This window comes from Amblyraja radiata, chromosome 17, assembly GCF_010909765.2.
Source record: "Amblyraja radiata isolate CabotCenter1 chromosome 17, sAmbRad1.1.pri, whole genome shotgun sequence".
In the NCBI taxonomy this organism is placed as follows: Eukaryota; Metazoa; Chordata; class Chondrichthyes; order Rajiformes; family Rajidae; genus Amblyraja; species Amblyraja radiata.
In genome coordinates, this window is record NC_045972.1 from 14,833,927 (window position 1) to 14,846,361 (window position 12,435).

The window sequence follows — 12,435 nt, forward strand, 5'->3', positions numbered from 1 at the left end:
ATGTTGTGCAGCACGGAGGGTGTGGGAAATTGGTGTGAAGTGATGATTGGAGAGGGGTGGGTGTAGAAGGGCCCAGTCTTTACAGACTGAGGTCAAGCTATGAGTGGGTGTGAAGTGTTGGTTGGGGTGGGAAAGGGTCCCGTCTTTTCAGACTGGAGTCTTGCTTTAAGTAGGTGTGAAGTGGTGAATGGGGAGGCGTGGGTGAAGAAGGGTCTATTCTTTGCAGATGGCTGTGTTTGTTGGGGAGGGGGGGAGGGGGTACCAGGGTTAAGTTTCTGCTTGTCAAACCTGCAGTAGAACTCATTCAGGTCGTTGGTCAGCTGGCGATTGCCCAAAGAGCGGGGGGCTTTCCTCTTGTAGCTGGTGATTTCTTGCAAGCCCTTCCAAACTGAAGAAGAGTCACTAGCTGAGAACTTGCTCCTCAACTTCTCAGAGTACCTTTCCTTGGCAGCTCTGATTCCTCTTCTCAGCTTGTACTTGGCCTGCCTGCAGAGGTCTGCATCCCCGCTCCTGTAGGCCTCCTCTTTAGACTGTCGGAGCTGTCTGAGTTCTGCAGTGAACCAGGCTTTGTTGTTGTTGAACCTGCTCCGGGTCCTAGTTGGAATGCAACTGTCCTCACAAAAGCTGACATATGCTGATACAATGTCTGTATACTCATCGAGGCTTGTGGTTGCTTCCCTGATCACATTCCAATCCGTGCAGTCAAAGCAGGATTGTAGGTTTTCAATGCCCTCGCTTGTCCACCTTTTTGTTGTTCTGACCACAGGCTTAGCAGATTTTAGTTTCTGCCTGTAGGTCGGAATAAGGTGAACTAGATAATGATCAGAGAGACCCAGACCTGCCCGGGGAACAGAGCGATATGCGTTCTTGATTAACAGTGGTCAAGTGTTCTCTCCCCTCTGGGCAAGTAACATGAAGTCCGTACTTTGGAAGGTCACGGCTGAGGTTAGCTTTGTTAAAGTCCCCCAAAACAATGACCGTGGAGTCCGGGAAGTCACTCTCTACCCTCATTACCTGGTCCGCGAGTTGCGTTTGCACCTCATGTACGCAGGCATGGAGGGGGGGGGGGGGGGAATGTAAACTCCAGCGAGAATAAAGGAGTTAAATTCCCTCGGAGAGTAGAAGGATTTGCAGTTTATAAAGAAGGATTCTAGGTTGGGAGAGCAGGGGTTTGACAGTACCGTGATGTCGCTGCACCAGTCCTGGTTGGCATAGAAGCATATTCCACTGCCTCTTGATTTCCCCGCTACCTCCACTTCGCGATCTGCTCTGTGAAGTTGGAAGCCAGCCAGTTGCAGCGTGCTGTCTGGGGTCGACTCACACAGCCAGGTCTCGGTGAAGCACAGGGCAGCGGCTCGAGAGAAGTCCTTGTTAGTCCACTTTGTTATTGAGAGAACGTACGTTTGCCAGGAATATGCTCGGGAGTGGTGTGCGTGATCCTCGTCGCCGGAATCCGGTGAGTGCTCCAGAGCACTTCCCACGGGTCCTCCTCCGTCTTAAGAACTTGAACGCAGCCACAGCCACGCCGACGAGTATGTCCAAATAATCCAGCGAGTGAGAGAAATCCAGATAGCATTTGCAAAATGAACATTAATACGTTAACTGGAATGCGTTCTCGCTGGTATTGATGTGGGAACATTTCAGCTGGTGTCAAAAACAAATGCATACAACCCCACAACAATTGGTCAATCCTTCTCACCAATTTCCTAAATGCTCGATCGTATGTACAGGCCGTAAATAAATCAGGCACTCGTGAACTGGTCTGTGATGACATGTAATTGGTTTTCAGTTGCCAACCAATAGAACATTAATATGTTTATGAAACATCCATTGGAGATAATTAAGATACATTTTCCGTGTTTATACCAGCTGCAAAAAAAAAGAATTAGGCACCAATTCAAGCTAATGTGGACCTGTTTGTAGCTAACATTAGATTTAATCAACTGTTTTTCTTCAGACTGAGTGGGCAAATTGTTTGCTCAGCTCTTATTACCGTTACAGAAGCATGTTGTAGTAGACTGATTTGCATCAGTAATGAACAATCAACAACAGGCTGGCGATCAGAAGGGTCATTGTTCTTGAGAGATGCGATACCACAAATGGGGGCTGCGTTGAAAGCAGCATGATTAATTTAAATTTGCATATAATTCTAAAAAGAGAATCATAAAAATGAACTCAATTTGCAAGTCGAGTTATTTATCATTGGTTGTGGTATTGAATTATAACATAGTTGATATTTTTTCAAGTGTTCCACAAAGTGACTGACGTTTTCCTTTCAGTTGTGCCCAGGTAGATGGAGTTAATTGTAACATGGGAAAAAAAATCTGCTTCTTGCAAACCATATCTGTTGAGGTTATTTGCGTTACCCGAAAAGCCATTTTGATTAAGGCCAAGAGAAAACTAGTCACTCGAGGTAACATGACTCCTCCACCAGTTGCACTTTTACTTGATGTTGAGCATTTGAGTTTTTCAAGTGAAGAGTTTCAGCATTCTCACACCATGCTTGAAACCTTGTTCAGCTTTTAAATCATAGATAGAGCAGCTCTCCTCTCATTTCCCCGTGATTGAATGAGCAAGTTTTTAAAAGTGACATTTAATCCATAAGTATAAATCACCTCCAAGTCCTATTATTCCATAAACTGTCTTCACTGTGGAAAGATAAGATTTTTATAGTTAAATTTACAATGCACTCAGACATGTTGGACACTTATTTTCTTATTTTCTTTTTCATGGATATCGGACTTTTTTGTGATATTTTGATGTCTGGCTAGTAGCGTGATCTGAATTTAACAGATATAGACCATGCTTCAAACATTTTCCACAAGTTGACATGATTTTAAGAATCCCCAATTAAAATGATAAATACATTTGCAGAACCCTACTTTTCAACACAGATAATGTGAACACTGTATGCGCTTAACCTAATATCTCTTAAAATCGTTATTATAATTTTTGATACCAATACATTCAAAATCATTTGGATACAAGAGCCTAGTTTAAGCCACTCAAAGTAGTTTTTTTCCATGTAACTCACAAATCTTGATTTGATGATTAGAGTTGAACTTCTTGCTCTCTTAGTTGAATTAAGTTAATTGATAAAAACCTACGATTGTGAATTACTGCAAAACTGTTTAGGTTAAAATGATGATCAACAATAATCTGATTAAAAGTGTACAATCACATGCAGACATATCCATCCCTAAATGTTTCACTTTGAGTTTTTAAATGTTTTGTTAACAATATCGAAAATAGATTGCATTTCCCACATTGTTCTATTGACTTTGGGATGGAACTATTTTTTAATCCAATGCAGTCTAATGAAGTCCAGTTCCCTTGTATAATTTTAATGCATTGTCAAGTGGCCCGGAAACTATGGCTTAAACTGTGGCAGAGATGGTTGAGTCACTATCAACCCGGAGTCCCGAAGGTGTGGAGCATGGAGAGATACTCTGAGGTTTCCCTGATCTTGGTGGGCATGGACAAGATGGCTCAAAGGGCCTTAATCAGTGCTAGACACAAAATGCTGGAGTAACTCAGCGGGACAGGCAGCATCACTGGAGAGAAGGAATGGGTGACGTTTCGGGTTGAAACCCTTCTTCAGACTAGGTCTACTCCAGCATTTTGTGTCTATTTTCATTGTATAACCAGCATGTGCAGTTCCTTCCTACACTCTTGCCTACTTTGATTATGTTGTTTTAATATCATTGAACATGAGTCTTGCGCCCAAAATATTCAATTTCCTGAACAGAAACTTTGTGACGAATAATAAAAAAAACATATCTAACATAATTTTTTTTAACAATGTGTCAAGATGTGGAACAAGACAGATAGATCTTTAGGCATTGGATACCACTGGGGAGAAATGTATTCTTGACTGCTAATTTGGCAACATGACTAATCTCCTCTTGTGTGCTAGATGCATGATGTAGGATTATATTCTTGTTGAACTCTCTTCTGAAATTCAGACTGCACTTAAAATAAATGGAATTGAATTTCAAAAACAGAGTTCAACATACATATGTTAAGTGTCTAACACATAATGCAGAATTCTACCAAAGATAGACACAAAATGCTGGAGTAACTCAGCGGGATAGGCAGCATCTCTGGATAGAAGGAATGGGTGATGTTTCGGGTCGAGTCTGAAGAAGGTTCAACGGTTATTTTTTTTATTAGTCACATACACCTACGTGTAGTGAAATGCTTCTTGCCAATGCAGCACATAAAGAAAGAATACAAACATAACAATAATAAAGATATTTAAACATAAAAACATCCCCCCACAATGTCCAGTCCCCATCCCCAGTCCCCATCCCCATAGTCGGGCTCTCGACCTGAAACTTCACCCATTCCTTTTATTCAGAGATGCTGCCTGTCCCGCTGAATTACTCCAGCATTTTGTGTCTATCTTCAGTGTAAACCTGCATCTGCAGTTCCTTCCTACACTTGCAGAATTCTACCTCAGACCTCTACCTCTACCTTAATGGAATGAATGTTTCACCAATACATCCAGATACATTTAGTCTTAGTGAGCAACGGTGAAATTCACCCTCTGATTTATTTTTATTTTATCAATGATTATGCAGGTCTCTGTGGATGTTTTAGGACCTTTGGCAATTTTAAATAATTAATCGTATTAAAAAAAATCACAAACCAGTTCACAGAAACTTATCAAATATCAAATACCCAATATTCATCTTGAATTCACTGTGTTCCATGTAATCTGAAAAAAGCATACAAGTGTAAATGCTGTAAAAATGCATTAAAAAAACACATTGGAATTTGATTTTAGCCAAACAAGTGAATGATTAGTTGAAACTATCTTTACATAGGCCAAAGTTATATTTAAGTGAGCTAAAGTTTAGACCTTTAAGTCTATTACCTCACTCATTGAAGTTGCGCAAGGAAATAATGCCTTGATAATACAGAATAAGGTTGTTATTGCGGAAAATGACAGGAAATGGGTTGAAGCACTTCCACATCACACATACTACTTTACCTAACCAATGAGTACTTTAGCCCTCGACTGATACTCGCAACGTGGTCAACACAAGGTCGTAGGAGGTCTTCGTAACTCTCCTTTATGCTCCAGAGTAGTCTCCGCATACTCGATGCCTCAGCTAGGTTGCGACGTTTTTCTCAATATGTTAAAAAATGCCCACGAGTAAAAAAAGGTTGCCATGGAAAAAATCTATACTTTTTTTACTCGTAGGTTTAGTCGTAGTAGGTTGTAGTATGTCGGCATGTTAGTCATAGGTAGTCAAGGGTAGACGAAGGTAGTTGTAGATAGTCTTCATCATAGTCGAAGGGAGGTCGAAGGAGGTCATCTTCGCTCTCCACTATTCGGTTTCCAATTTTCCCGAAGTTAGTCGTAGCTAGTCAAAGCTGGCCTTCAATATAGTCGAAGGAGGTCAAAGGAGGTCTTCTACATAGTCGAAGGAGGTCTTCAACATGTCATTTTTTAAAACTCTTCTAAACTCGCCAATTAGGTCACCCAAGTGGGACAGCCCTTTAAGGGCTGATCTTATACAAGTGTATAAAATCATGAAGGGAATTGATAAAGTGAATGCAAAGCATCCTTTATCCAAGGTAGGAGAATCAAGAGCCAGAGAACAAGGTTTAAGGTGAGAAATTTACCTTACGTTATAGAAACTTACAAAATTCTTAAGGGGTTGGACAGGCTAGATGCAGGAAGATTGTTCCCGATGTTGGGGAAGTCCAGGACAAGGGGTCACAGCTTAAGGATAAGGGGGAAATCCTTTAAAACCGAGATGAGAAAAACTTTTTTCACACAGAGAGTGGTGAATCTCTGGAACTGTCTGCCACAGAGGGTAGTTGAGGCCAGTTCATTGGCTATATTTAAGAGGGAGTTAGATGTGGCCCTTGTGGCTAAAGGGATCAGAGGGTATGGAGAGAAGGCAGGTACGGGATACTGAGTTGGATGATCAGCCATGATCATATTGAATGGCGGTGCAGGCTCGAAGGGCCGAATGTCCTACTCCTGCACCTAATTTCTATGTTTCTATGTTTCTATGAAACATTTATTATGAACCTGAGGGGCAACCTTTGCAATCAGATGGTGGTGAGTATATGGAACGATCTGTCAGAGGAGGTCGTTCAGGCAGGTACAATAACAACATTTAAAAGGTACTCTAGGACAGGCCCATGGATAGGAAAGGTGCAGTGATACGGACCAAATGTAGGCAAATGGGACAAGATTAGATGAGGCATCTTGGTTGGCATGGATGAGTTGAGTCAAATGACCTGTTTCTATGCTGTTGAATTAATGACTCTTGACTGTAAGTGTGGTCAATCTGACTTTCACACCTTCAACTGGACAAGTGGGATGAGCACACCACTGTGACGTTTAGTCCATTACCGACCGGCAAGTACATGGTGTCTATCTGTGGATAGGATCTATTGCTGACACATTCTCTTTCTCCATGGCATTAAAATTTGTGAACGCCATAGAGCGCCATAGAACACTTCATGCAGTGGTCTGGCTCAGAGGTGACAAAACTCACTGGTGAGATAAATGCTGAGAATCAGACTCCATTTTGGACCTTTGAATTCTACTGGGACATTTTGAGTTGTCTATTCAGAGCTAGTTTTATTTAATAGATATTGAAATTTAAGTTAAGACATTTTAAATGTCAGGAAACATTTAAACTGCAGAAGCAGTTTAGTGGCTTAGGAGTTGAAAAGAGGAAAAAATATAAAATAATTTCATTTCATGAAGCACATTCTATTTAATAACATTTCCAAATGCTTGCCTTATGAAGCTAGTGTAACTCAAATCCTGATATTTAAACACTGATAAAATCTCCAGCACTATTTACTTAATGCATCAAAATTACAGTTGTAAGAGATTTGCTGAGCAAACAATGAAATCCGGTTGGATTTCAGGAATGTATTCAGACCACATTAGTGGAATGATCAATCAATCGTTGCCACAATGCTGTTGACATTATATAGTTTCATTTGTTAGCTCTTATGCTATGAAGTCTTTCAGTACAGTAGATATTGTGATAAGATATCCCATCTGAAATGTCAACTATCTTTTTCTTCCAGCGAAATTAATCTACTCTGCTCTTTTGGCCATTATTTCACACATTGTAATTTTACGAATCCTGTTGGCTGTAATTAATCATAGTTAAGTATTGGGGAACAGTTTTCCACCGTTCATTACCTCAGACATAATCATGATCAAGTTAGTCATAAAGTAGTTAAAATATACAATCAATGGTGAACGAGGCAAATCTCAAAACATTTTTTTTTTTAGCTTAGATAAATCTTAAGCAGGATCATTTTGGATTGTATTTTTTATAAACATGGAGTATATCTGGAGGTAATGGTAAGGGCCAAGGAGATTACCACTACAATCAGAGTACAACCACAAAGTTTAAGTTGCTAAAGACCATATCCATAAGGTGGGATGTGTGCATGGGAGATCTTGAGGAACTTTCGGATCACTGAACTCACCCTCCCCCCAGTAGCATCATTTGAATTCCTCGCCTTCAAAGCCCTTTCCTCCATGACAGTCATCCTCATTTACCGGCCACCTAAACCAAACCCCTCCTTCCTATCTGACTTCACTGAACTCCTCACACTTGCCTCATCCCTCTCCCCACGTCTGCTGCTACTTGGTGACTTAAATATTCACATGGACTCCCCCACCTGCAAGCTCGCATCTGAATTCGCCTTTTTACTTGACAACTTCTCTCTCACTCAGCACGTCACCTTTCCCACCCATGACAAAGGTCACATCCTTGACCTGGTCTGCTCCACAAATCAACCGGTACTCAACCTCCAACCATGCCTCTTCCCCCTCTCTGATCATAAGCTTATACGGTTCACCATCCCTTCTCCGACACCTCGCCCCCGCTTCCTCCGAGAAATCACTTTCCATAATCTAAAATCCATTGATCCCCACCATCTCTCTGACCTGCTCTCCACCACACTCCCCCTGGACTCAACCCATATCTCACCTGATGATCTCACAAACCATCTCAACTCCACCTTGTCTACCTCCCTTAACACTATGGCCCCCCTCAAAACAAGAACCGTAACTTTCAACACAACTTCACCCTGGTACACACCTGCACTTCGTAAGCTGAAACAGACTGGTCGCCGACTTGAACGACTCACAAAGAAATCATCTCTCACAGTCCACCTTGAAGCTTACAAACTCCACCTCACTGACTACAAAGATGCCCTCATTGCTGCAAAATCTGCCTACCTCTCCTCCATATTCACCGACCCCTGCCTAAACCACAGAACCCTCTTCTCCACAGTGGGCAACCTCCTCAAGCCTCGAGCCAACACTCTCCCTACCTCTACTCTGGATCTCTGCAACTCATTCCTCCACTTTTTCGCTGATAAAATCAGAACCATCTATCAATCTTTATCCCCTGTACCCGACTCCCCAGCATCTACTCCACCACCTACCAAGGCCCCTCCTTTCAACATCTCCACTGACCTCCTTACCCCTCCTCCACACTGTTTCCTCTCCCAGTTTGACCTGGTCACCCCTACTGAAATCTCCGAACTCATCAGTTCTTCCAAACCCACTACCTGCTCCCTCGACCCTCTCCCCACTCCCCTGTTGAAGTCCTGCCTCCCCGTTCTCTGCCCCTACCTCACTAATCTCTTCAACTCCTCATTGTCCCAAGGAATTGTCCCCTCCGCTTTCAAAACTGCTGCTGTCACACCAATCTTAAAGAAACCTGGTCTTGATCCCTCCTCTCATTAACTACCGCCCAATCTCAAACCTCCCCTTTCTTTCAAAAACCCTGAAGCGTATAGTTGCGTCACAACTTCATTCCCACCTCCTTGCGTATAACCTACTTGAACCCCTCCAATCTGGCTTTCGCCCCCTCCATAGCACAGAAACTGCTCTCCTCAAAGTCCTCAATGACCTCCTCACCTCTGCTGACACTGGTTCCCTCAACATCCTCATCCTCCTCGACCTGAGCGCAGCCTTCGATACAATGAACCATAACAACCTGCTTACCAGACTCAAAGACCTTGGCATTGAAGGTTCTGTACTCAGCTGGCTCCGTTCCTACCTTTCCAACAGATCCCACTTCATCTCTCTCCACAACCACACCTCTGCTACAGCCACAGTCACTCAAGGCATTCCCCAAGGCTCCGTACTCGGCCCCCTCCTCTTCATCATCTACATCCTCCCCCTTGGTCAGATACTCCGCCACTTCAACCTGGACTTCCACTGTTACGCCGATGACACCCAGATCTACCTCGGCACCAAATCCTCCCACAATCCCCACCCCTCTCCCATATCAACTCCTGTTTGTCAGCTATAAAAACCTGGATGCAACATAACTTCCTCAAACTCAACAGCGATAAGACAGAATTCCTCCTCATAGGCTCCAAATCCACACTCAGCAAAATCAATAACCCCACTCTCACCATCGACGGCACCACTGTCTCCCCATCTCCCCAGGCCCGCAACCTTGGCGTGATCTTTGATTCCACCCTCTCCCTTGAGCCTCACATCCGCCATGTCATTAAAACCTCCTTCTCTCATCTCCGCAACATCGCCAAACTCAGACCCTCTCTCACACCTCCCGCTGCTGAAAGACTCAGCCATGCCTTTATTTCCTCCCGACTGGACTATTGCACCTCACTTCTCCTTGGCATCAGCTCCACCTACATCAACCGACTCCAACTGGTCCAGAACGCAGCCGCCCGACTCATCACCCACACCAAATCCTGGCATCACATCACTCCAGTCCTCAAACAACTTCACTGGCTTCCCATCTCCCACCGGATCACCTACAAAATCCTGATCCTCACCTACAAAGCCCTCCACCATCTGGCCCCCCCATATCTCACTGAACTCCTCTTCCCCTACCAACCCTCACGGTCCCTCAGATCCACATCAGCCGGTCTCCTCTCCATCCACAAGTCCAACCTCCGCAGTTTTGGGGACAGAGCCTTCTCCAGGGCAGCTCCCAGGCTCTGGAACTCCCTCCCCCAACTGATCCGCAATTCAGTATCCCTCACCATCTTCCAGTCCCGCCTCAAGACCCATCTCTTCACCTCTGCCTATCCCTAGCCCCACGTCCCCCTCCCTTTTCATCTGTGCATGAATTACCTCATATTGTGTTTTGAATTGAATTCTGTCTTTAATTTGTGTACTAGTCATGTCTCTACTATTTATTTCATTCCCCTTACATGTTTTTCCTCTACCTGCTAAATTTTTGTACGGTGTCCTTGAGACTCTTGAAAGGCGCCCATAAATAAAATTTATTATTATTATTATTATTAGTGGAGGGACTATATTCTTGCTGAAGTGAGCAAGGAGATGGAGGGTCAGGTAGGATCCTTGATTTCTTCGTCCTTGCCGTGCTGGCCTTCAGAGCCAGGCTTGCTATACAGGTTAATTAATGCAGGGGAATAGTGAAAGGCTTGGATAAAGTAGATGTGGAGAGGATCGAAACATAGAAAAATAGGTGCAGGAGTAGGCCATTCGGCCCTTCGAGCCAGCACCGACTTTCAATATGATCATGGCTGATAATCTAAAATCAGTACCTTGTTCTTGCTTTTTCCCCATATCCTTTGATTCCTTTAGCCCTAAGAGCTAAATCCAACACCCTCTTGACAACATCCAGTGAATTGCCCTCCACTGCCTTATGTGGCAAAGAATTCCACAGATTCACAACTCTCTGGGTCAAGAACATTTTCCTCAGTCCTAAATGTCCTACCTCTTATTCTTAAACTGTGACCCCCTGGTTCTGGATTCCCCCAACATGGGGAACATTTTTCCTGCATCTAGCCTGTCCAATCCTTTAAGAATGTTATGTTTCTGTAAGATATCCTCTCATCCTTCTAAATTCCAGTGAATACAAGCCCAGTCGATCCATTCTGTCATCATATGTCAGTCCTGCCATCACGGGAATTTACCTGCTGAACCTATGCTGCACTCCCTCAATAGCAATAATGTCCTTCCTCAAATCTGGAGAACAAAATTGCACACAATACTCCAGTTGTGGTCTCATCAGGGCACTGTACAACTGCAGTAGGACCTCCTTGCTCCTAAATTCAAATCCTCTCGCAATGAAGGCAAACATGCCATTAGCTTTCTTCACTGCCTGCTGAACCTGCGTGCTTACTTTCAGTCACTGATGTACAAGCACACCCAGGTCTCGTTGCAACTCCCCTCTTCCTAATCTGACACCATTCAGATAATAATCTGCCTTCTTGTTCTTGCCACCAAAGTGGATAACCTCACACTTATCCACATTGTACTGTATCTGCCATGCATCTGCTCACTCACCCAAACTATACAAGTCACGCTGCAGCCTCATAGCATCCTCATCGCAGCTCACACTGCCATCCAGCTTTGTGGCATCCACAAACTTGGAGATGTAACATTTCATTCCCTCGTCTAAATTGTTAATATATATAGTAAATAACTGAGGTCCCAGCAACGGGTCTTGCTGCACCCCACTAGTCACTGTCTGCCATTCTGAAAATGACCTGTTAATTCCTACTCTTTGCTTCCTGTCTGTCAACCAGTCCTCTATCCATGTCAATACCCTACCCCCAATACCATGTGCTCTAATTTTGCGCACTAATCTCTTGTGTGGGACCTTGTCAAAGGCTGTTTGAAAGTCCAAACACACCACTTCCACTGGCTCTCCCTTATCCATTCTACTTGTTACATCCTCAAAAAATTCCAGAAGATTAGTCAAGCATGATTTCACCTTCATAAATTCATGCTGACTGACCGATCTTGTAAATGCTTTCCAAATGCACATCTATAACATCTTTAATAATCGACTCAAGCATCTTCCCCACTCCCACTGATGTAAGGCTAACTGGTGTATAATTCCCCATTTTCTCTCTCCCTACTTTCTTGAAAAGTGGAGTCACATTGGCTACCCTCCAGTCCAATGGAACTGATCCAGAGTTGAGAGAACCTTTGGAAAATTATCACCAATGCATCCAAGATAGACAAAAATGCTGGCGAAACACAGCGGGTGAGGCAGCATCTATGGAGAGAAGGAATAGGCGACATTTCAGGTTGAGACCCTTCTTCAGACTGATGTGAGGGGGGGCGGGAAAATGAAAGGAAGAGGCGGAGACAGTAGGCTGTGGGAGAGCTGGGGAGGGGAAGGAGGGAGAAAGCAAGGACTACTTGAAATTGGAGAAGTCAATGTTCATACCGCTGGGGTATAAACTGCCCAAGCAAATTATGAGGTGTTGCTCCTCCAATTTGTGGTGGGACTCACTCTGGCCATGGAGGAGGCCCAGGACAGAAAGGTTGGATTTGGAATGGGAGGGGGAGTTGAGGTGCTGGGCCACCGGGAAATCAGGTTGGTTAATGCGAAAGAGCGGAGGTGTTGGGTGAAGCGATCGCCAAGCCTGCGCTTGGTCTCACCGACGTAGAGCAGCTGACACCTGGAACAGCGG

At 43.8% G+C, this 12,435-nt stretch overlaps 1 protein-coding gene across 1 annotated transcript in view; it reads left to right on the plus strand.

The window, feature by feature from the left end:
- Nucleotides 1-12,435, plus strand: part of cdh13 (cadherin 13) — a 1,031,775-nt gene that overhangs the window by 644,493 nt on the left and 374,847 nt on the right. The gene's annotated exons all lie outside the window — the stretch shown is intronic.